The sequence below is a fragment of the Equus quagga genome, chromosome 4 (assembly GCF_021613505.1).
Source record: "Equus quagga isolate Etosha38 chromosome 4, UCLA_HA_Equagga_1.0, whole genome shotgun sequence".
Lineage (NCBI taxonomy): Eukaryota > Metazoa > Chordata > Mammalia > Perissodactyla > Equidae > Equus > Equus quagga.
Genome location: NC_060270.1, coordinates 79122758 through 79148278, shown reverse-complemented (window position 1 = coordinate 79148278; position 25521 = coordinate 79122758). Strand labels below are relative to the sequence as shown.

The 25521-nt window shown below is 39.9% G+C and overlaps 1 protein-coding gene across 1 annotated transcript in view; it reads left to right on the top strand.

Moving 5' to 3' along the window:
- TMEM163 (transmembrane protein 163) overlaps positions 1-25521 on the top strand; it is a 220787-nt gene that overhangs the window by 6080 nt on the left and 189186 nt on the right. The window lies entirely within an intron of this gene.

Sequence of the window (25521 nt, the reverse complement as noted above, 5' to 3'; positions counted from 1 at the left end):
TGGAAGTAGATTCCGGCTTCCAGCTGAATAGTGACAATATTCGTTTGCTGGATGCCTTCAGCTTGGGCTGATATGGGACAAAATGTATACCCTTTAGATTCGTATTTTGAGCCTACTGCAACCAGATGAATGCAATATTCAGTATATCCTTTCCTTTTCCCCAATTATATCTGTATAAGGTTTGGAATAAAATCATGTGCATGTATTTTTATGAAAGAAAAATGGGAGGGTCCTCAAGTTTTCAGTGGTCATGGAAACAAGGTTTATTATAATCAAGATAAACTAAGACAATTGAACACTTTCTGCCCCTGGATAATCCGGTTTGGGGGTTAGGAAGCCCTAGGACATGCGTTTTCTCAGCTAACATTTGCAGCCTATCGAAATGTGCATGTGCTATTTATTCTTATTAATCATGCAATGATTCACAAGCTTAAGCAGTGACATTCAGCGTCAGCTCAACTTTGGTAGAAACCATGTTTTTTTTTATGCTGGGGAAAAGAGGAATGTATTTTGTGATTAATTTATTACCTTAACAGAAGGATCTATATTCTAAGTGATAAGTATCATACAAGGTGTCTCATGTGACAACCCTCAGAGTGGCAGAAAAAAGGACTATGTCCACTGGAAGACAGGGCGCTGTGTGTGTTGTTTAAAATTCTGTTCTGCACAGTTAGATCTGCTGCTGGAATTGGTGTTGGCTCCCAAGAGGGCATATTAGAATTTGACCAAATGCTGCCTGCAAAACTAGGCATATGTTACGTGAAGCAATTTATATTGGAAACACTGTACCATATCTTGGCTTTAAAAAAAGGCCAAACATTTAGAAGCAGAGGGTAATGCATTTCAGGGTATAAACATTTACCAGTGAGCCAGAAATCTAATCAAGAGGAATTCTGATTCCTGAAAATAGCTATTCCTTCCTCTCTCTTCTTTTTTTTTATGCTGAAACAAGAATAACAAGCCAGATTGATGTCCCCAGAGGATAATTTAGTTGTGGTGGCTGGTGGTGGGCTCTGGATCAGACACCATAATTTACATATGTGAAGAAAGAGGAATGGAATGCAGGGGGGTGATTTACAAATAGAGTTATAGTTAGTCAGACGGTGCAATAGAGCTGTTAGGACTTTATCATGTGGGTGTTTGGATGTGAAGAAATGTTGGAGAAGCCTTTCCCTTGGGAGAGTAACACTACGCCTGATGTGCTTAATCTTATGATGGGGAAAAATTATAAGGAAATTTTGCTTTCACATGTTATGCCTGATCAGTGGGGCTATCTTGAAAATTTTGTGCCATTTCCTTTACTAGGAAAAGGCTGTTGCATAATGCATATGGAATTAGAATGTTGCTTGATGAAAAGGGTCTTCTTTTTTTTTTGAAAACGATTTTACCCCTTTACTGTAGCAAGTATTTAAATCCTCTAACTTCTTGCCTATAAAATGTTGGCATTGGCATATAATATTAGGGTCTGTGTTATTTTCTTTAGTATATTCAGTTTGTTCCCAAGTGACTTTCAACTTGCTTTGGTGTAGTTAAAACAAACAATGTACAAGGTGAACTGTATTTTCCCCCACTTTATACAGAGTTGTGTGCGTGTGTGTGTGTGTGTGTTTTGCGTATTTTAAACCCATGGGCTGTCTGGTTGTATTGTTAGGGTTTTTGGTTTTACCCTGTAATTTCTTAAATGTATTTGTAATATGAAATATTTAACATCCTTTCTAAAGCATCATTTATATGTCGACAGACTTTTGTGCAATTTTATCTGTAGTCTTGAATGGAAAGAAAATCAATAGGGATTGAGCAATATTAGCTGGCTTTTGAAGTTATGTTTAAATTAGTATCTAAAGGAAAATTGTATGTTTCAGAAGTAGTGATAAATGTATTTTTTTAAAAAGTAGCAGAAGGAGCCCAAGTCTTATTTTCCAAGGAGGTGGTTGACAGACAGATGGGATGAAATGGAATGGTTTGGCTTGGTGCACCTCTGTCCTATCGATGCAATGGTCAGGTTGAACCAATTAGTGTTTCTTAAGAGAATTGCTGTGGAGTAACTCACTGCATGTTATGCTTTGAGATGGAGAGTTTTCAGAGTGTGTGCCGACGTGTGTGTGCGTGTGTGTGTGTGTGTGTGTGTGTGTGTGTTTTGACAAGGGGTGATAATCATGGGGAAGAGAAGACTGTATTTATTGTCGTGTCCTCTTGCCGCTGCTGGATGGGAAACTCTGGGGGCAGGAAGAGCATCCATCCTTGTGTGGGACCAATATTCAAGAATATTAAATGAATGAACTGAGAGAGATTTAAAAAAACTTTTCCTTTTAGGTGGAAAGAAAATATTTCTTAGAAAAAGATGAATTTCATCTAAAAGTTTGTTTAAATACCAGGATTAGGTTTCATTTATTTTATAAACAACTGAAAAATTTTTGAGTCAATTGGATGGTCTTTATGGCCCTTCTCTTGTTAAGATGCTGTCTTGGAGCTGCATCTGCTGGGGTCAGTTCCAATTCCTGTCTTTAACTCTTTACCTGCCATTTTCTCTTTGATCATAGATGCTGATTTTTAGCTGAGCATCTTCTGAAGAAATGTTATTGTCTCTTTTGTGTTTGGAAATGAGAGTGATGGATATGTTTAAGCTTTGGGGACACCTCTTTTCTCAGTTAACCGGAAAGATTGACATTTTTTATAATATATATATTGCAAAATAAAAATTGTTACCTTCACCTCCTGTAAACCACCAGGTAATCAGGTATGCTGTCTTTTCTCAAATCAGTAGTTTCCAAAAGACCTAAGAACTAGCTTTGGTCAGTGTTATTGACTTATCTGGGTTAAATCAATTATGTGTGTAACTTTGGCTGACATTCACATGTCTGGTCTAGTTTGAAAAATTAGGTGAACTTTCAAAGTTTGTGACTTGAAAGTGTTTTGAAAGGAATATGTGATTTGAAAGGGATATGAACTATTTTTGATAATACTTTCTAATGTAGAGATTTTGGACCTGTTAAAAATGCTGATATAAAACCAGATGGTAATACATCTTGAATATTTCAGAGAGAGCCCTAGTTTGGTTTTAAAATTGGTTCTGTTTATAATCGGTAGGCAGCATGGAAAATGGCAATCCTGTTATGAACAAGCCTTAAAAAAATGTCTGTTTTAATAATAAGGCTAGAAAGAGAACAGAAGTTCCGTTTCAAAACTCAGGGTTTTGACATCATTGGTGCCTTTGTTAGGATGGTTTAGGAAAATGCATTCTGACTCTTTTTTGAGGTTTGAATGAGTGCAAGTTAATTTTTAGGCACTCAGTACATCTTCTGTGAGAATGAAGATATGTTTGACATTCTCAGGGGAAACTTTTTCTAAGATACACAGCTCCATTAAAAAAAAAACTACTGCAAACCAAGATCTTCTCAGAAAAAGCTCACTGAAAAATTTAGTGAGTCAATAGATTTAAGAATTTAAAAGAATTTCCAAAAAGGGGGGATTTTCTTTTTATATGAAGGGTTTTGAAAATAATATATTTGATTTTAGTGTAAACTCTTGTCTCTTAAAAATGGTAGAATGTGTGTACTTATTCTTTTTAGTTTTAAATTGTGAGGCCAAGAGTTGGGAGATGGATAAAATGAAATTACAGAACTTTTCTAGAAACTCAACAACACATGCCTGGGAACTTTTTTAGGTTTTCCCTCAACTGACACATTGTGAGGTGGAAAAGACGTAAGACCCTCCAGTGGCTTTCTGGTGTCCTGAGAGTAACATCCAAACAGTTACAATGGCCTGAAAGGTCCAGCCTCACCTGGCCTTTGCCCACTTGCTCAGACACCCCAACTTCTCAGGAGCAGCGTCCTTTGGCCAAGCTCGTCTTCTCGTGGATCTCCACGTGGCCAGCTCCTCAAAGAGGCCTCACCAACCGCCTGGGCTCATCCCCCCAGAGTAGTTTTATCCATCGTACTGTGTATTTTCCTCACCAGTTTTTCCCTTTGTGCCCCACCTCCATTAGATAATGGAGTATGTGAGGCCCTGGACTCGTGCCCGTGTCTCTAAGATTCCACCCCGGAAATACTTCCATGAACCAAAGACTTAAACATGCAGCTTAGCATTCTGCTTGTAGAATGATCCTTTGTGTAGCTTGCTGGTCTTGTATTTATTTTTATTGATAAAAATTGATAAAGGCTGTATATGCACATTATGAAAATTCTTGGGGCCCGGCCGGTGGCGCAGTGGTTAAGTTCACACATTCCGCTTCTCGGCAGCCCGGGGTTCACCGGTTCGGATCCCGGGTCTGGACATGGCAAGCCATGCTGTGGTAGGCGTCCTGCATATAAAGTAGAGGAAGATGGGCACGGATGTTAGCCCAGGGCCAGCCTTCCTCAGCAAAAAGAGGAGGACTGGCAGTAGTTAGCTCAGGGCTAATCTTCCTAAAAAAAAAAAAAAATTCATGCGACCAGTCGTGGTGCCTATGTACACTTTCTGGTTGCCACCTATGTTAGATGTGCTGTCTTATCCTTGCTGGTCTTTCAGATAGCACGGGCCTCTTCACAAGCTACTGTTTCCCCAGTTTTGTGTGAAGTGGATTAGATGTGGAGAATCTTCAGGCGCAATCTCCCAGCCACAGTCTGCCTGCTGCTGCTGACCCGGTGACCCAGGGAGGGGGATGTGGGCAGGAAGTCTGTGAGCCACATCCTGGGGGTGTTCGGTGGGATAACTTGCTCCCCGTAAGTGTGCTGGGTGAGTGATAACTACGGATGCTGCTTCTGAGAGGTGGAAACCAGGAGGGAGGAACAGGCCGAAATGTGGTTCGGGAACCTCACCCTGACAGCTCTGCCTGCCTCTGGTTCCTCCTTCATACCCTCATGATAAGGTCTTCAGAGATTCTGTGCCTGTCACCCCCTCACTCCCCTCGCTGCTAGCTCACTGGTGGCTCGTGGACTACGGAATAGTATTTTTGTCAGGCCCCCTTGCTTACCACTAGGCGCCTTCGTGATCTTGGCCTCTTGGCCCCTCCTTCCTGGCTGGACTCGTGTCCTCCTATCTCCCGGTTCCCTCTCACGTGAGCCCACAAATGCTGCCTCCTGCTCTTTGCCCCATATCCGTGCACCTCCTCTTCCCTTGGCCTCCCATGCCTCTGTTTCTGACCCCCACACTTTGTTTTCTAGCTAAACTTTACTCATCTCTTACAATGGAGATGAAAGCTCACCTCTTCCAGGAAGCGTTCTCTAGCCCTCCAGGCTGATTTAAGTGCCCCTTGGTTCCCATAGCCCCGTGGGCACCTGTCAATCAGAAATTTGACATGCAATACTTGAATGGCACTATTGCTTTTTGCACTAATATACACGCCTCCGAGTCGGGGGCCCTCTCTTCTCCAGTCTATATCCTCAGCCCCTAACACAGTGGGCACTCAGATATTGCTTGGACTGAAGTAATTTTTGATATCTGTCTTCCTGCTAAGGCCACCGTGGCTGCAGCGGGTTGAGGATGTATGTTTGTAGGTGAAGATTCCAGACAAAGGAGTAGCAGCTTTTTCAAGTGAAAGGAAACAAGGGGGAAAGCTGGAACAGGGACCGCTTCAACTTTGTAAATGGGGGGGTGCAGGAGCCCATTCTCTCCCCCTACTCACCCCACTCCCCTGCTCTCCCCTCTCCACCTCCTCTTGGATGGAGGGATCCAGGGTTCTGTTGACAGGGACTCGCTGATCACTGTTAGGAGACCACTTCTTCCTGAGTCTCCGTGCTCACAATGAGTGGCTGTTTCTAGCTGGGAGTGGAGGAGGGGTCTCAACAGCTGCTTGTGTGTTCTGCTGCCTTCTGCCTGCATTCTGCACACAGCGTTTAATTAAAAGCGTGGCCAGGGTACATTCGCACGGGTATGTCCTTGTCACATAGCCGTGGCAGTGACTCAGGGGAGCTGGGCAGTGAGCCCCAGCTGGACTCACCTCGTTAGGCCTGGTGGGTCCTTGCCCCTTCTCACTTGGGCCCTGGGCTCTGCTAGGAAAAGGGCCAGTGCCCTGTAAGAAATTTGTGAGGGCTTTTCCTATCGCCTCTCTGTCTCTTTCCAGTCGTATTTGTTAGCCAGTTGGACAAGAAGGGGTTTTCTGGTCTGCTTGTATTCCAGGGCTCTGATTTGGTCCTCTGGGAATTGTGTATTGAAGGTGAATTTCTGGCATAGCCTCTCCGTCTGGGGCCCTGTCCTGATGGCTGAAATGCAGGCGTGTTGCGATTTGGAAGTAACAGATGAAGCCAGAGGGAGGGAGAGAACCCGCCTTCCCCCAATAAAGGAACCTGTTCCTTACCTTCCACCGTCTCTCATGCCTAATGGCCCATTCTTCCTTCCAGCTGGTGGATGTGTGCATCCACTCCTTAGTGAGCTCCTGTTGGCAAAAGACAGTCTGTTGTGATAGATACCACAGAGGATGTAGAAAGTGGAACAATCTGTCTGTCCCCTTGAAGACCTCAGGCCTAATGAGAAGGTGAACTCTATAGATGTCAGAGCAAATGATAGGGCAGTCGGGGGTAGGATGGATAACCTGAAACCTTCCCTCCCCCATGAGACACATAGGATGCTCAAGATAGGACATCACTGATCTCTTGGAGAAAGGACAGTCCAAAGTCCCCAGGAGCCCCTGCTCCCTAAATGGAATGAGATGAAAATCAGAGCCATCAGTCCAGAAGCTAAGGCTGCCCTGGGTGGGAGCGTGGGAATGTGGCCCATCTCAGTACGAGGCACCTGTGTTATGCTGTCCATGCAGGGATGGAACATGGCTGCAGAAGTTTGCTAGGGCTGCCATAACAAAGTTCCACAGACTGGGTGGCTTAAACAAAAGAAGTTAATTTTCTCACAGTTCTGGAGGCTGGAGGCCAAAGTCAAGGTGTCAGCAGGGTCGATTCCGTTCTGAGGCCTCTCTCCTGGCTTGTAGCTGGCTGTCTTCTCTGTGTGTCTTTATCTGACCTTCCCTCTGTGTGCCGGTATCCTAGTCTCCTCTTCTTATAAGGACACCAGTCATATTGAATTAGGGCCAACCCTAAGGACCTCGTTTCAACTTAATTATCTGTTTAAAGACCCCATCTCCAAATATAGTCACCTTCTGAGGTACTGGGGGTTAGATCTTCAACATATGTATTTGGGTGTGTGGGACACAGTTCAGCTCATAACAATGGCCTTGGCTGGCACAAGGCAGGTGGAGGAAACTAAGATCTCAGAATAAAGTAAATGCACTAGAGAACTTTACCTCAAGGAATGGGTGGACCGGAATAAACCCACCCACCAGCCCAGGAAGACAGTGAGGAATCTTGTCTGTCTCAGCATAGCTCTATGTGGAGTGAGGGTTGGGGAGCCTTCCACTAGAATTCACAACCATGGCACTGACTACGTATAACTTTGTGTTTGGAATTTTCATAAGTCGATTTCCTGGGCGACAGACTCTGAGACTGAGATTTACTGCAAGAAGTTTATTGGGGGCGGGAGCTGGAGGAGGCTCTCAGGAATGATACGTGAAAGGGGACGAGGGAAGCAAGACTGGGCAGAGGGAGAAGTTGACCTTCCATGCTGTTGCCTTGGAGGCTTGTCCCATAGGGACTTGGAAGCTGGGATGGCCCTTCAGAATTGTGCAATTGAAGCTAGGGGGCGGAGCAGTCATTGGTGTGGGCTGCCCTAGGGAGACATGTAACCTTGGGAGAGGAAGCTTCCTTCAGTAGAGGGCAGCTCCAGGAGAGGGATGCAGCTGTGAAACATCAGCAGCCCTCACTCCTGGCAGGTGGGAGAATGAGTGAAGGAGGATCCAGGAGACACACATGGCATCCACCCTAAGAGTTCATACTATCCACTTAACCTAGAAACCCTCGATCCGAGATATTAACATGGATGTGGTCCGAGGTTGGAAATACCCCTAGCGTACCTGAAAGAAGCACATAAAGAGCCTCAAGTATGGCCCAGCAGGTGTCCCATGGATGAAGCTCCACCAAAGGTGAGCTCACAATCCAGCATTAGAAAACTCCTGAGAAAAGGGTCCACTATAACTGAGAGTCATACAAGCAGCTTGAGTAGAACTCAAGGTCCAGATAAGAGAGTTACCTGACAAAATCTGTAAAATAAGTATGTTTAGTATGAGTAGATAATCAGAAAGGAATCAAACCCCTGAAAGGAAAAGACACTGAAAAGAGCAACAAGAAAATAACCAAGCAAATATATTTTTGCTATTTTTATTGAAGCTATAATATGGATGTAGTTTTTGCAAAGTTAAGAACTACAGCGGTCCCCTGTTCTCTATTTCCCCCTTATCCCCTTCCAGCAACCACTTTACCTCTTCCAGTTGATTCTGGTTTTACTTATATGTGCATAAATAACAGGCTCCTAATACGAATTCTTGACTTTTTTTTCAAGTTTAGGCATTACTTATTGACTTCCCACCATGAAAGAAGATAATTTACCCTTTTACTCTCCTCCTGGCCCCACACAAGCGTGCTGACTTCCTGAATTTCCGTCCTTGCATAATAGTTATGGTTTACATTATTATGAATATAAAAATCCTGCTCACTGAGCCTATGGGGAATAATTACTTGTTTCCTGCACAATTTTTTGAAAATTATTTTGGTTTTAATATCTGTTTTGTTTATTCCTATGTTTACTTTTCTCTGAATCTATTTCTTATTAAACTTTAATTCAGCATTTCTATTCCAACTTCAACTTCTTTTTGGTATTTTCAGATGCATAGGTAATTCTGTCAGTGTCTTCTTGAAGAAATCTCTCTTGGAGCCATTTGGCGTCCTCTAATTTGTTCTGGTTGCCCTTTCTACTTGGCGCACAGCTGCATCCTAGGATTGCCCTTCACCACCTTTTTGGGCATTCCCTTTATTTATCATCGTTGAGTCTCCTGTTTCCTGGATACCATGATTTTCTGTTTTCTGGTTTACACTTTTAGGGGGAGCACATCTTTTCCTAGCTCCCTAGGAAAGGGCGCATGGAAGGTGGAGCTTTCAAGCCTGAAATGTCCTTAATATATCCTGACATTTGATTGATGATTAAATAGAAAATTCTCAGTAGGAAATAATGTTTCTTAAGAATTTTGAAGGTTTTGCTCCATTCTATTCTTATTTCTAGTGTTGCCATTAAAGTCCTAACGTATTCTAAATCCTAATCCTTTGCATGAGACTTGCTATGTTGGGGTCTTTTTCATCCATGTATGCTCTTGCTTTCTAGATTTTCCTCTCTTTGCTCTACTTTCTGGGAAATTTCCTTAATATATGTCTCCTTATACTTATATTTCCTTTATATTCCTGTCTTTCTATTGAGCTTTTCATTTCTACTGTCAAGTTTTTTTTAATTGTCTGAGTGTTTCTTTGAAAAATCACCCGACTCTTGTTTTATTGATCTTTTTAGTAGATCTTATCTTTCTGAGAAAATATTACTGATAGTTAAAAAAAAAAACTTTTCTCTTTTTTTCATTATCTTCCTCCAAGCTGTTTTCTTTTTCCTGTTGTCTTGGGCTCCTCATTTGTGTTAGGGGAGGAATCCTATGAGGGTTATCCTTGACAGGCTGCTCAGATTAAGAGTGGCTATTAAAAAGCTGACTGGAGCTTGGAGCATGTGGGTGGCCTTCGCTGTAGGCTGGACTGTTTTGTTGGGCAGATTCTAGTTTAATACTTCCAGATCTTTCCTCTTGAGCTGCCCAGGTTGCCCAGAGAGGGGCCTTCTGATCTTCTGCCTGGAGGGTGAACACCTGACTGCATGAATTTTGGGAGCTGAGTTGAGGAGGAGGGTTGAGATGTCACATTCTATTTGAAATTTTTAGCTTTGTCTGCCATTTTCAGTGTGGTTTTTCCACCTTTAGCTGAGTCTGGTGTTCTTCAAACAGGAGGCTATTGTCCTTTCTGTAGAGAATAGACCTCTAATCATCTGATGGGAGAGTTGGGGGGAGGGTATTGCCCATCTATGTAGAGTTGGGGAGGAAATCTGGAGAATTGCTTTTGAAATAGGCTTTGATCCAATCACTCTATTTACAGCCCTTGCTTTGCTACATTATGCCACCAGTTCTTGGTTTTTTGGGTGTCTTGAGGTGTAAATGGGGTTGCCTTTTTGTTTTCACATGGCTGTCTTCGGAGTTTGCTTTCTGGAGTCTGTTAAATCAATTACTCCTCGCCCATATGTTTTCTAGCTTCTGAAAATACTTTTTGTTGCCTCTTCCATTTTCTTTTTCTAATGGGTTTTCTTTTTAAAAAATCCCTCTACTCTTAATTTAGTGAGTTTTTTAGAAAAGCAAAAATAAATGTGAAGAACCATCCTGCCATATTTTCCTAGAAGTGTTGAAAAGAACAATTTGTAATGAAAAATCCTGTAAGTGAACCAGAAACCAATGAGAAACAGTGAAGCAAAATATAGTCTGAGGAACTTACCAAGAACGTAGCACAAAGTGAAAATTCTCTTTCATATTTTCTGTCTAACAGACGTGGAAGATAGGAAAAGTTCCAATATAAACAAATAAGAATTCCAAAAGTAGAGAAGAGAGGACATAGAGAGTAGTCACTGTTTTTAGAGGTATCTGAGACAGCTTTGGAATTGATGGAAAGGAGGGAGTACATACTTTTCAAACCATTGGAGGGAAAAATAGAATTAGGAAACTTACCTTATTCAGTAAACCTCAGGGGAAGTGAAAAAAATGACACAGTAAAAGCATAGAAAGTACAAAATAAAATGTCAAAACAAATCCAAACATTTCAGTAGTTAAAATAATATAAATGAATTAAATCCATCAGGTAAAAGTCAGGGGTAGATTGGATTTAAAAAATCTAGCTGTAGAAGACTGGACAGCCACATGTGAAAGAATGAAAGTAGACTATTTTCTTACGCCATTCACAAAAATAATCTCAAAGTGGATCAAAGACTTGGAGGTAAAACCTGAAACCATAAAACTTGTAGAAGAAAGTATTGACAGTACACTCTTTGACATTGGTATTAAAAGGATCTTTTCGAACACCTTGTCTTGGGCAAGGGAAACAAAAGAAAAAATAAACAAGTGGCACTTCATCAGACTAAAGAGCTTCTACAAGGCAAGGGAAACCAGGATTGACACGAAAAGAGAACGCACCAACTGAGAAAAAATATGTACAAATCACATATCCGACAAGGGGTTAATCTCCATAATATATAAAAAACTCACATAACTCAACAACAAAAAGTCATACAACCCGATCAAAAAATGGGCAGAGGATTTGAACAGACATTTCTCCAAAGAAGATATACAGATGGCCAATAGGCACATGAAAAGATGCTCAACGTCACTGATCATCAGGGAAATGCAAATCAAAACTACATTAAGATATCACCTTATACCTGTTAGAATGGGTATAATAACCAAAAGAAAAAATAACAAATGTTGGAGAGGTTATGGAGAAAAGGGAACCCTCATGCACTGCTGTTGGGAATGCAAATTGATGCAGCCAGTATGGAAAACAGTATGGAGATTTCTCAAAAAACTAAAACTAAAAATACCATATGACCCAGCTATCTCACTACTGGGTATCTATCCAAAGAACTTGAAATCAACAATTCAGAAAGACTTATGCACCCCTATGTTCATTGCAGCATTATTCACAATAGCCAGGATGTGGAAGCAACCTAAGTGCCCATCGAATGATGACTGGATAAAGAAGATGTGGTGTATATATACACACAATGGAATACTACTCAGCCATAAAAAATGACAAAATCGTCCCATTTGGAACAACATGGATGGACTTTGAGGATATTATGTTAGGTGAAATAAGCGATACAGAGAAAGACAAGCACTGTATGATTTTACTCATATGTGGAAGATAAACAAACACACAGATAAAGACAACTATTTACTGGTTACCAGGGGGAAGATGGGTGAGAAGTGGGCACAAAGGGTGAAGGGGCACACCTATATGGTGACTGACAAATAATAATGTACAGCTGAAATTTCACAATGTTGTAAACTATCATAACCTCAATAAAAAAGACATCTAGCTGTATACTGTTTTATGTATTTGTTTAATATATTTTATTAACCTAATTATTCAAAATACTATCAACATGTAATCAATATAGAAATTATTGAGATATTTTACATTTTTAATGCAATTTAATTTTTTTATGGTTTGCAGTCTTTTAATTCTTTAAAATAAATCATGACACAAATAACGTTTTTCAGATGCAATATAGACAATATTATTTTGCACTTCTGTCCTAACTCTCTCTCTCTCTCTTTTTTTTTAATTGTGACAACATTGGTTTATACTGTATACTGTTAACAGGAGAGAAATTTAAAACATAAGGTCACCCAATGGCTTAAGTATAGGGATAGAAAAGATATATTTTACAAATACGAACAAAAAAAGTTGACGTAGCTGTATTAATCAGAGGAAATAGACTTGAAGACAAAAAGCATTATTAGGCATTTATGCCTATGTTACTATATAAACAAAAGGTTCAGTTTACCCAGGGGACAAAATATTTGCGAATTTGTATACAGCAAAGTTCCAAAGCACCCAAGCAAAAATTGATGGAATTATGGGTAGAAATCGACAAATCATAATCATAATGGGAGACTTTAATGCATCTCTTATACTAGTTGATAAATGAAACGACAAAGAAGTTAGTGAGGACATTGAAGATTTGACTTGTGGAATTCAGTGTTTTTCAAACATTTTTGACTGCTATCCATAGTAAAAAAAAATGCACGTGACCTGGTATATCTGGATGTGCGTGTGTATATACACATCATCATGGCTAAGACACTTTTAATTATAATATGCAACATAATTCTTTTGTGCTGCTAGGAAATTAAAAAAATGCTGCCATTGAAGTATATCATGCTGTGCATTGTGTGAGCAACCTGATGTCAGAGATTTTAAAATAAGAAAAAAATGTACACTATGATCATTTTTCTCCTTTTTCATTTTAAAAAGTGCTGGTCACAACCTATCAAATTGATTTCATGCCCCACTAGTAGAGTCTAACTTTTGGTTTAAAGACACTGACCCAATAGGTCAAAACAAAACCAGGTTTCCAACAAGTGTGTTTTAACATTGTGGAATGTTTGTAAGAAGTGACCACTTCCATGGTCACAAAGGAAGTCTCCTCAAATTACTAAGAATCTGTATTTTGTAGATAATATTCTCTGTCTACAATGCAATGATCATTTGAAATCAAACATAGCTAAAATACTCCTATATTTCACAATATATGCTGAGAAATTAAGCAACACATTTCTGAGTATCTCAAGGGGGAAAGTTACATTAAATATTTAAACATAGAGGCCAGCCTGGTGGTGTAGTGGTTAAGTTTGTGCCCTCCACTTTGGTGGCCTGGGGTTCGTGAGTTTGGATCCCGGGGGTGGACATGCACGCCGCTTGTCAAGCCATGCTGTGGCAGGCATCCCACATACAAAATAGAGGAAGATGAGCACAGATGTTAGCTCAGGGCCAGTCTTCCTCAGCACACACACACACACACACACACACAAAAATTTAAAAGTATTTAGAATTTAAGGAAAATGAGAAACTGAAAATTGAACAAAACTGTCTAAAACAAGAGGCTAAGAAACAGAAAAACAGTAAGTCCAAGACAGGTGGAAGAAAGAAAATAATATATTTAAGAGTACAAATAAATGAAATAGGAAAAGATATGATAGAATCAACAAAACTAAAAACTGTTTAAGACTAATGAAATAGGCTGAACTCTGGTAAGATTGATCACAAAAGAAAAGCAATGAATGAAAAGTTATTAGAAATTTAAAAAAGGGGCATAATTAGTAATAAAGAAAAATTTGGGAAATGAGGCTATTGTTTGCAGTTTTATGCCCATAAATTTGAAAGCTTAGGTTGAAATGCATAGATTCCTAGAAAAATAATTTGCCATGATTGGCTCAAGGAAAAAAATGCCTGAGTATGCCTGATTTACATTAAAGAAGTTAACCTATGCCAGTGGTTCTTCAACCAGGGGTGATTTTGCACTTTCCTCCATTCTCATGGGATGTCTGCCAATATCGGGAGACATTTTTGGTTGTTACAACTGCGGGTAGGGCTGCTACTGGGATCTGGTTGGTGGAAGCCAGGGATGCTGCTAAACTTCTTACAATGCACAGGACAGTCCCCCACAACAAAGAATTATCTGGCCCAAAATGTGCATAGTCCTCTGGTTGAGAAACTCTGATCTGGCCAACGTGGTTTTACAGGTGCTTCTATGAGTATTAAATTGCATTAGATGAGATAATCCCAATCTCATATACTGTATTCCACAGAAAAGAAGAAAAGTTTCCCGTATCATTTTGAGACTAGTACAACCTCGATACCAAAACCAAAGACAATAGAGAAGAATTTATAGATCACTGTCCCTCGTGAATGTAGATGTGAAAGTCTTAAATGAGATATTAGTAAACTGAATCTCTCTGTGTTTATAAAACAAACAAAACAGTAAATACCATAAATAATTATCACATTGTGTTTATTTTAGGAATGCAAGGATGGTACAGTTAGAATATTTATTATGTAACTCACTGTGTTTGTAAAGTAAGAGGAAAAATCATAGCATCTCTCAAAAGGTAGACAAAAAGCCTTTGATAGAATTCAAGGCAAGATAAAAACTTTTATCAAACTAAGAAGGGAATTGTTTTAACCTGATAAAGGGCATCTAATCTAAAATGTCAACAGTTACAAATGGTAAACATTAGAAGCAGTCCTTTAAAATCTGGAATGAACATAAGGATGCCTGCTGTTACCGCTTCACCTCAATATTGTTCTTGATGTCCTGGCCAGTGCAGTAAGGCAAGAAAAAGAAATAAAAGTATATGGATTGGAGAGGAAAAACAATAATCATTACTCATGGATATTATAGTCTACCATACATAGAAAAGACAAGGGAGTCTGCAGATACTATTAAAATAAATAAGAAATTTTAGCAAGGTTGCTGTGGATGGATAGAAGTTTAGTATACAAAAATCAATTGTGGTCTTATACAATGGCAACAAAAAAGTAAAATTTTTAGTTTTCATAACAATACCATTTTTACCATTTCTTATACTAACAAAACAAAAGGAATAAATCTAATATACGCACAATTCCTTCATGACAAAAATATAATGTTATTAAGATGCATAAAATCTGAATGAAGGGAGAAATCCTGTGTTCATGATTGGGAAGACAATGTAATAAAGATGCTAATTCTCCATAGATTAACCTGAATACGTGCAATTTTACTTAGAATTCCAATAGTTTTTTTAAAGAATAAAATTGGTAAACTAAAACTTATGTGGAGGAATAAAGGGCTTAGAATAGTCAAGATGGTTTTGAAGAACAACGTGCATGCATACACTTGTCAAAACTTTTAAAACTAGAGAAGTTGGAATTGTGATATTTTTAGGGACGAATGGATCAGGGAGGTTGAACAGGGAATTGAGGAATAGGACTACACATATAAGGAAATTTGATATATGAGAAAGGCAGCATCACCCATCAGGGAGGGAAATAATGATACTGGAACAATTGTCTGTCTGCATAGAAAAAATGAAAATAAATCTCTACCTCCTAACATACACAAATATAAATTCCAAGTGAGTTAAGAAGCTAAACCTGAAAAGCAAGAATTTAAAACTTTTAAATGAATATACGAGAATATAACCTGGAACTTTTTAAATTTAAGACACAGAAAGCACAAACATCAATAAATTTAACTACAACAATTAGAAATGTTAATAAATTTAACATTGATAAAATAAACATCAGTACATTTAACTACAAGCAGAATAAAAACTTTGGGCATAATAAAAAATGGTTTAAAAAAAGACAAGCCCCTGAGTGGGAGAAGATATTTACAAAGCATGCTACTTTTATATGTGTTTAAGGAGATACATAGACTATTCATAGCACCTTTGTTTGTAACAGCAAAAAACTGGGAGGGAGACAGATGTCCATTAACAGGAGATTCGATAAGCAAACTGTAGAGTCTGAATACTGTGGATCTATATGTAGCAGCAGTTTTCAGCTTTATCAGACCCAGTGTATCTTTTTTATAACCAATATTTTATCATACCCATTTTACTATCTTAAATTTCTATCTATACACACCTTTTACAAAAATAGTGTTACATATATGCTAGATGCTATATGATGGAGAAATAAAAGGAAAGTAATTTTGAAGAAAACAGTATATATTTGAATATATGTATGCTTGGTGTGATGTGTTAACAGACAGAACTAAGTAGTTGCTTACACCTGCATATAATGAATAATTTGGGATCTAAGCGAGGTAAGAAAATAGTCATACTGTATTCTTGACATTTTTCCTTTATATGATATTTTGAAATAGGACTAAATGGGTATTGGTATGCATATATAGAATCGTCATAAATGCGACAGCTATAAGAACAAATTACTACAAGTGTTTTGTATTGTGTCTTGAATACCTTGAGTGGAGTTGCTCAGTTTTTGAATCGGTTTATAACTTTTTATAAAGGTCTGAATAAAACCAGACTCTTTTCTTGATTTACATGGTAGTTCCATTACTGAAAAAAAATCAGTGTACATTTAAAACTATGCAAAACAAATCAAAACAAACTCTCCTGGATAGGTAAAATAGAGTTGAGTTCTAGACTCAGATAATTTTTCACATAAATGAGTATCTTCTGGGTTATCGGGAAGTCCTATGGGGCAAAAGGAAATTCTTCATAGTGGAGGACTCCCTTGAATATTTTAGGGTATTAAGATCGCTGGCTGTCTCCCACCAGCTAAATACTGTCATCTCCCCAGTCCAAAGTTGTAACAATGACAACCCTACGAATTTCCAACATGCCCTCCAGGGTGCAGTACTACTGTCTTGAGAACTGCTGAGTTAGAACCTCTAACTTGGATGGATCTGAAAAAACAATGCTGAGGAATAAAAAAGTTATAAGACCCTACCAATTATATAATCTTAACTAGTACAGTATATTGCCTGGAGATTTCTAAGTAGAGTATAACAACAAGCATGGGGACAATAAGCTAAACTCAGAATGGTGGGGGGCGGAGACAAGGAGCCAATGAAGGCTATGTAGAAGGCTTCAGCCATAACTGTAATGTTTGTAACAAAACAAAACAAAACAATTCTGGAGCAAATACATAAAGTGTTTGGATTTGTCAAAACTGGGTGGAGAATATACTGGTGTTGGTCCTTTTATTTTTCTGTAGTTCATTGTATGCTTGAATACCTCACAGAATAATCTCAAGTGAGACAACAAAGCAAGAGGATGAATAAGATAATGGTCAGATGAATGGTTATTGTTTTATCTATTCCTTTATATGATACCATTTGTCCTCCCCCCAGGTTTTTTTTGGCTTTTGTCTATTATTGGTTCCTTACTGTGAGTTAGTAAACTTTCCTTTCCTGTTTCCTACAGCATCTAATTTGAAGTAACATCCTTTTACTCACAACCTATCCCCATAAGGCAATCAGTGAACATATTCTTCTGTTCATATACTCCCTCTAGTGCTTCTTACCCTTTAAAATAGTAGAGCATCTACATTGTCAGATCATATAGACATTATGTACTCTACTGTGTTCCTTATAGCTGTCATTTAGTCTTGGTTCTGCAGGTTATATATATATTATATTTTTTTTTGCTGAGGCAGATTTGCCCTGAGCTAATATCTGCTGCCAATCTTCTTCTATTTTTTTTGCTTGATGAAGATTAGCCCTGAGCTAACATCAGTGCCTGTCTTCCTCTATTTTGTATGTGAGTCACCGCCACAGCATGCTGACAAGTGATGTCATTCCACACCCAGGATCCGAATCCGTGAACCTGGGCTGCGGAAGCAGAACATGCTGAACTTACATGGGGTCAGCCCCTTTAATAGATTTTTAATAGTCACTGCCAATCTTGATTCTGATGCTTCCTTTCAGCTCTTTCTCCACTAGATTCCTCAGGGAGACTTCATGGGAACAACACTTCTTGAGCTTTTACATGTTTATAATTGTTTCTCTGCCCTTTGTACTTGAAGGTCATTTTGACTGAATATACAATCCTTGGTTCACATTTTTTCCCCCAAATATCTTAAATATTTTATGCCATTGCCTCATGGCATAAAGCACTGCTGTCAATGTTTGATGACAATCTGATTTTCTTTCTCTTAAAAGCTATTTGATCTTTTTCTTGGATGCCCAAATAGTTACTATTTTTTTAATGTCCAAGAGTTTTACCAAACTATGTCTTGGTGATGGCTATTCTGAGTCAACTTTTCCCAGGTATGAGGTATAGTTTCATGTCTTTCTATTTCAGAAAATTTTTCTCAGACGTGTGGTCAGCCCTCCATATCTGTAGGTTCTGCATCCATGGATACCGAGGACTGACTAAGGGACTTGATCATCCATGGATTTTGGTATCCGTGTGGGTCCTGGAAACAGTCCCCTGCTGATCCTCAGGGACAACTGTATTATAGCTTTTAGTGTTTGTTCTGTTCTATTGCTTTGGTTTTCTTGGGTTTTCCACCTTAGGAATTTCTGATATATGTATGTTGGATCTTCCTTACCTATCATCTATATCTGTTAATTTTCCTCACATCCTTATCTTTCATTTTTTTTGAGTTTAAAGATTTTCCTCCTTTTCATCTTTAGGTCTTTACAGGTATTACTATCTTTTTGCTCTTGTGTTCCTTCTAGTTTCCTCTTCATTGCTAAAATAAAAATTTTCTTTTGGTTTTAAGCCTTTTCTGAGTTTTATTTTATGTTTTTTTTAATGTTTCATTTCTCCAGTCCCATGTTTCTGAAGTTTTAAATTCTGATTTATGTATATTTTCCGTACACGTATCATTTTCTTTCTTTCTTTTTGCTTGTTTTAAGATGCTATGTTAGAGTTTGCATCAGTTTAGTGAGCATGTTTTCCTGGTGTGTGCTCATCCTATGAAGGGACATTTTTCTGCTTCTCATTTTTTGGTTTAATTGTATAATATTTGAGTGCAGTCTTTTTCTGTTACTCATGTTTAAGTGAAACGAGTCTCCCTCTACTTTTATGAGGAAGGTAAGTCTGGTTAGCTTTTTGAGTATGATGATTGTAGAACTCTTTCTTCTCTCTTCTTTTCACAAAGTGGTTAAAGAAACATGGCCTCCTTCTTTGTATCTGCCTCCTTATCTTTGGTTTTGCTCCTATTCTCCATTTTTCTTTAGGATTGAGCTTTCCTTTGTCCCAGTTGTCTGGTCTGTTCAGTGTGGATTCTGCTTATAAATTCTTCTCCGTGTGGAGCTTTGCCCTGTTTGACGACTTAGTTCACAACACACAGTCGACTTCAGCACCGTCAGACTTTACTGTTGTTCCTGTGTACTTGCCTGCAAATTGGAGCTTGTGAAGCTTTCTCTGTTTTGGCTGCCTCTCTCAGATTGATTCCTATAATTATCTGTTGATTTGGGGGTTCTTCCTTCCTTCTCTCTGCCTCGTCCTGATCATTTCTGCTGGTATGAGAGTCTTGAAGCTGTCAGTGTTCATATTGTATGTTTTTTGGCAGTACCTTTCACTTGATTTTGTTGTACATGTTTGAGTTTCTGGGTTTTCTATCCTAGATTCTCCGATGCTTTTTAGGGGAATTCAGGGAGATTAAAATAAAAACTATTCATCACTCTTTCTATCTTTCCAGAAAACTTTGCAGTTTGTGTTTTAGTACCTTTTTTTTAATCTTTATTTATCCAGGGGGATTTCTGGCATGACTGTTAATTGCATTTGGAAACATTGTAGCATTTTTATTATTTATTATTTATTTATTTTAAACATTCACACCTGAGCTAACATCTGTTGCCGATCTTTTTTTTTTCTTCTTCTTCTTCTCCTCCTCCCCAAAGCCTCCCAGTACATAGTTGTTATTCTAGCTGCAGATCCTTCTATTTGTGCTATGTGGGACACTGCCTCAGCATGGCTTGATGAGCGGTGCCATGTCCATACCCAGGATGTGAACTGCTGAAACCCTGGGCTGCTGAAGTGGAGTGTGCGAACTTAACCACTGGGCCACGGGGCTGGCCCCTGTAGCATTTTTAGACGACAAGCAAACTTTGTTCCTTCGATGAAGTACATCTTGCTGTTGTTTTGAAAAAGAGTAATGTGTAAATGTAGTCATTTTTGTGAGAGTTTGGATCTAATCCCAGGTTATTCTTTGGTGTGAACGAGGAGATAAGGTATCAGAACTGAATAGATGTTTATCATAGAGTGATTGATGTACCAGTCTCCTGAAAGCAGGAGCGTGAACTTTACATGTCCCAAAAAGAGAGCATTCTTAGGGAATGGTTTTTCAATTACAAAAGATGGCTACTTTTTGTTCTAAGCAGAGACAGATGCGACTTTCTTTTGGTAAAATAAGAATAAGTTCTTAGTTGCAAGTAAATCTCATTACCTTTAAGTGATAAAGTCACCATGCTAACAACACTAGTCCTTCAATTCTCTGATATTGCCAGTGCTATAAGGCATTGAGAAGATTCTTTCTTTCTAGATACCGCCACGTCTAAATTGCCATCATTAGAGATTCTTTATTCTCTTTAGGTGAATTCTAATGGTCCTCTAGCCTTTGTTTGAATACATCTGGTGTTGGAATTCTAGTATTTTAGTGAGTGCAGTTTATGTTGACCAATCTTAATTTTAGAAAGTTTTTTTTAATAGTCAGCTGAAATTTACCTTTTTCTAGCTATTGCTTCCTATTTATTATTTTCTTAGCTAACATTTATCAAGCACATATATACTGGGCTCTGTGCTAAGTGCTTTGCTTACATGATCACAGTTACTTCTCACAACAATGCTCTGAGGTGGCGTTATCGTCCTGACTTTGTAGATATGAATTTTAAGTCTCAGAGAAGTGATGGAACTTTCCTGAGGTCCCATAGCTAATAAGAGATGGAGACTGTTCACATCCTTGTCAACTTGACTGTAGAGTCTGTGCTGTCAACCACAGGACGAATCTCCATTGTCCACAAGGCGAGTCTTCAGTGTGAGCTGTCCTGTCATCTCGTCACCTCTTCTAGAGACTGAACATCCTATATTCTTCAGCTTTTCCTCTGTGAGATGGTTTTTGGAACCCACTATCTTGGCCAGCGTTGTCTGGACTTAGAGGTATCCTGTTTAAAGTGATGCCCATAGGCAAAGACTGTCCTTTAAGTTACGTCGTCAATGGGGAATAGTTATCAGCAGTTACCTCCAAAGATGTGAAATTCACCCTAATTCATATGAATGCAGGTAAAGTTTGCTTTAGTTTTAGAAGCTTCATCATGCTGTAGGCTCTGGTTCACTTTATGGTCACCTAAAATTGTTGACATTTTAAAACAATTAAAAATTATTTTTTTATGCTCTTCGGGCGGGGCTCATACCAGCACCTGCTGATGCTCAAGGTTTTTGGGTGAAAGAGTAAAAAGAGTTCCAGAGCTTGGAGAACAGGAGGAATGGCAGAATCTCTAACAGAAATAAGGGATGAGAGAAAAAAAGATGGTTCTGGTGGCAGTGATGAGGCTGAGGCTAAGGGGAGGCAGGAGATGGCTTCAGTTTGCTGATACTGAGTTTAGGTCCTGGTGAGACTTGGAGAAGGAAACAGCTGGTGGTCATTTGGAAACCTGGCCTTAGTGAGTGAGATAAGTGCAGACAGAGAGATGGACTTTGGGAGTGTTTCACCCTTGGGGAAGTGGGGTGGGTAAAACAGCCTAGGATCATGATGAAAGAGGAGGTTCTAAGGGCTGAATTGTGTCCCCTAAAATTCATATGTTGAAGCTCTAACCCCAATATGATGGCATCTGGAGATGGGGCCTTTGGGAGGTGGTTTGGTTTAGATGAAGTCATGAGGGTGGGCCCTTGTGATGGGATTAGTGCCCTTATAAGAAGAGGAAGAGGCACTAGAGAACCTGTTCTCTCTCTCTGTCCCCTCACATGCTGAGGAAAGACCATGGGAAGACACAAGAAGGTGGCTGCAGCCCAAAGCGAGGGCCTTCACCAGAACCCAACCATGCTGGCGCCTTGATCTTGGACTTCCAGTCTCCAGAATTGTGAGAAATAAATACTTGTTGTTTAAGCCACGCAATCTGGTATTTTGTGGTATTTTGTTATGGCAGCCTGAGCTAACTAAGAAAGGGGGGGATAGGGCAGAGGACAGAATTTGGAGAATACCTCCTTTTGTGAGAAGAAGACAAGAAGGAGCTAGTAGAAGACTCAGAGGTCAGAAAAGCTGGAGTGGAATGTGTTACTTTCCTGTGGCTGCTGTAACAAATTACCACAGTCTGGGGGGATTAAAACAGCAGAAATGTACACTCTCACAGTTCTGGAGGCCAGAAGTCCAAAGTCAGTATCACTGGGCAGAAATGAATGATTGGCAGGGCCGTGCTCCCTCAGAGGCTTTAGGGAAGAATCTGTTTGTTGACTCTTCCAGTTTCTGGTGGCTGCCGGCATTCCCTGGCTTGGGTCACCTCACTCCAGTCTTCAAGGCCGGCATCTTCACTTCTCTCTCTGACCCACCTTCCTATCGCCTTCTCCTCTGTGTGTGTCAGGTCACCCTCGGCCTCTCTCTTATAAGGATGCTTGTGATGGCATTTATGGCCCATCTGGAAAATTCAGGATAATCTCCCCATCTAAGGTTCTTAACTTAATCACATCTGCAAAAAACTGCCTCCTTTTTTCTGTATAAGGTAACATTCACGGGTTCCAGGTGTTAGAATGTGGATATGTTTTAGAGCAGCATTTTTCAGCCTACCACAGGGAACGAGAATTGTACAGGATACAGAGCCAAATAAACACACACTTGAAGAAGTAAGGTGTCTTCAGCAGTGTTATTTGCTGCCCAAGGTCAAAGTTGAGGATACTGCCCATTGGATTTGGTGTTCAGGAAGTCACTAGTGAGCTTGCAGAGAACGTCATGTCATAGTGGTAAGCTCAGAAGGTAGGCTGCCAAGAGATGGGAGTGGGCATTGGAGAAGGGGAGGGGCTGCCAGCACAGTGCTGTCTGTTGGAGAAACTTGGGTTATACAAAGAGTGTGTCTGTGTGTGTGCATGTGCACACGCACATGCATTGTTAGAGTTTTTTGAGATCTAATGAATAATATCCATTTTCTCCTCCCAAGTTCAGAGTCAGTTGAGAGAAGGATAGAGAGAAGTCAAACAGACAGAGAGCAAAATATCAACTGTATTGCTGATAAGCCCAGATCGGAGAATGGGGCTTTGGTGCAGCCACAATGCCTTCTTTACATTTGGTGCCTAAACTAGACAGACCTAGCATCTTGGTTGTGGCCTGCTCCGGGGAGGCGGCGGCTGCCCCGCTCAGTGCACGGAATGAAGGAGCTGACTCAGGGGCTTCTCTGCAGGAGGCTGGCAGTGGAAGGATGAGGAGGGGGCTTTGCTCTGACTGTTCTTGAAACTCACCAGGCATTTCAGTTGCTCCTCTGCTCTCCCCAAAGCCTCACCCCAGCTCTGGGCCCTCACCACTCTTTGTATGGACCGCTGCCCTAATGTCTCTCCCTTGGTTGTCAGAGTGTCCCCCTGCCCCACCACACTGTCAACGCCTCCAGAGCAGGCACCTGTTCTCTTATGTTTTATGTCACCAGCACCTGGAGAGCTGCCTACCTGGAGCAGGTAGATGGGCAGTCAAGGTTTGTTGAATAAATTAACGAGTGAGTTGTCTCAGAGTCTTTATTAGGGCCCGCTCTCTATTTTAGTAGTGTATTTGGATTTCATCGGTATTTGCATTTTGCTAGTATTAGTCTTGCCACTGATGGGAACAGCCACAATTTTGATTGTGTGAGGTCTAATGAGTTAGCCTGGAGAACAGCAGTGTAAAGAGAGCCAAGGTCATAAAGTTTTTAATTGTTCTGAGCTGAGGTCAGAGGGAAGGGTTGGGATTTCTCAAAGTTTGCTCAAGGCTCTGAAGAATTCAGTGGTTTTTCCTGTGATGAATTAAATCCGTCCTTCAACTTTAATTAGTGACTTTTCTTTTTTATGAATTGCTGATGTAGCGAAAGTTTGATAAATCGGTAGATATTCAGTTTATGTGAAAGTAAGGGGGCAAGGTGAACTATATTTTTGAGCTTTATATGTGGTTCTTTGGAGAAACCACATTTTGAGGGGGGCCTATACTTGCTTGGGCATTCATTTGAAGTAAAGCCCACGTGTAGTAACTTTATGGTACATTTGACTGTTGAAATTTAGGAATCCATCATATTTTGTCACAAAAGCTCAAGCTGTTAGTTTTGCATCTGTCTGTCTAGTTTTGCTGACTGCATCTGTCCGGCTTACCTCATTCATAGGTACCAGGGAAAGATGAATTGTAAACGTTCTCCCCACTGCTCTTTGTCCAGCCCTGGAGCAGGTCTCTCTGGACCCCTCTGTTCCCTGGGTTGATTCTGGGCATGACACTAGGACCTGTGGCAGCCATTTCTATAATCAGGACAGATGGGTACACAGGATGGTAGAGTCTTGGATCAAGCCATACCTAAAGCTCATCTTGCTCTAGACTTTATTTTTGTGACATGACTCAGTACATTTCCTTTTTGCTTAGGCCAATTTGGGTTGGATTTTCCATCTCTTGTAATGAAAAAGTCCAAATGATTCTAAAGCCTATTTGCCATCCCTGAGTAGGTAATGGAGAGTATGATCATGTTCAAGAATCGATAAGGTGGTAGTTTCAGAAAATGGACTTAATGGTTATGTGATTGAGTTGTAGGCAGAGAATCCTTTCCTTGTTTTGGCTGTATTTCCTTCCACCATGTTCCTTTTATAGTAGTTCTGTAGTGATTGCATGAAGTGCTGATGGAGGGGTGGGAGAGTGGGGCTGTGGTAGGGAGGCTCCAGATCTAATTAAGCTACTGCTGAACCTTACAGTGACTTTTCTGGAAAATTTCTTACTTTATAACTTAAATAGGTGTAACATGAAGCTAAAGTATGCTTTATTACTCATAAATAATTCATTTTCATAATTTGATATTCCTAGCATTCTGAATTGCTATTTTTAGCAAAGAACAAAATTACTCCCCCAAAATTGTTCATGATAAAAACTTCTAGTTGCTGATTAGCTTGTTGATCTTTTGTTTCTACCTACTCATAGATCTTCCTGAGTTAGAAATTCATATGTCGTTTAGGATGTTTTGATGACTTATGTAGAGGAGGAGTCCTGAGTGGTAGGTTTACAGTGGAATTCTAGGGCAATTAAATGGGAATTTTGGACACAGCTAATCTTTGAGAGTCAGACGTCTCTAAGATGTGACAACTGGCTTCAGGAACTGACTCAGCCCGGATCTTTGCACATGATGCTGTGTTTGACCCCTGAGTGGGCACACCTTTAGCCAATGACTTTGTCAGCTCAGCACCCAAAGGAAGGTCTGGAGAAGCAGTTCCTGTTTTATTTTAGTTATGACATCAGCGAGGTGAGGACATGAAGATTCCGAGTTAGGCTGGGGAGAGTGGACATTGTTGGCATGCCATATTTTGTGTGGATCTTGTTCTTGGGAGCTAATTCATTCTGCTCTTATGGTGTATCTGTGTTTCCAGAACACTGGGGTTGTAGGGCACTGTCTTGTTCTTGTCCCCTTTTGTTTGGCACCTGTGGAGTC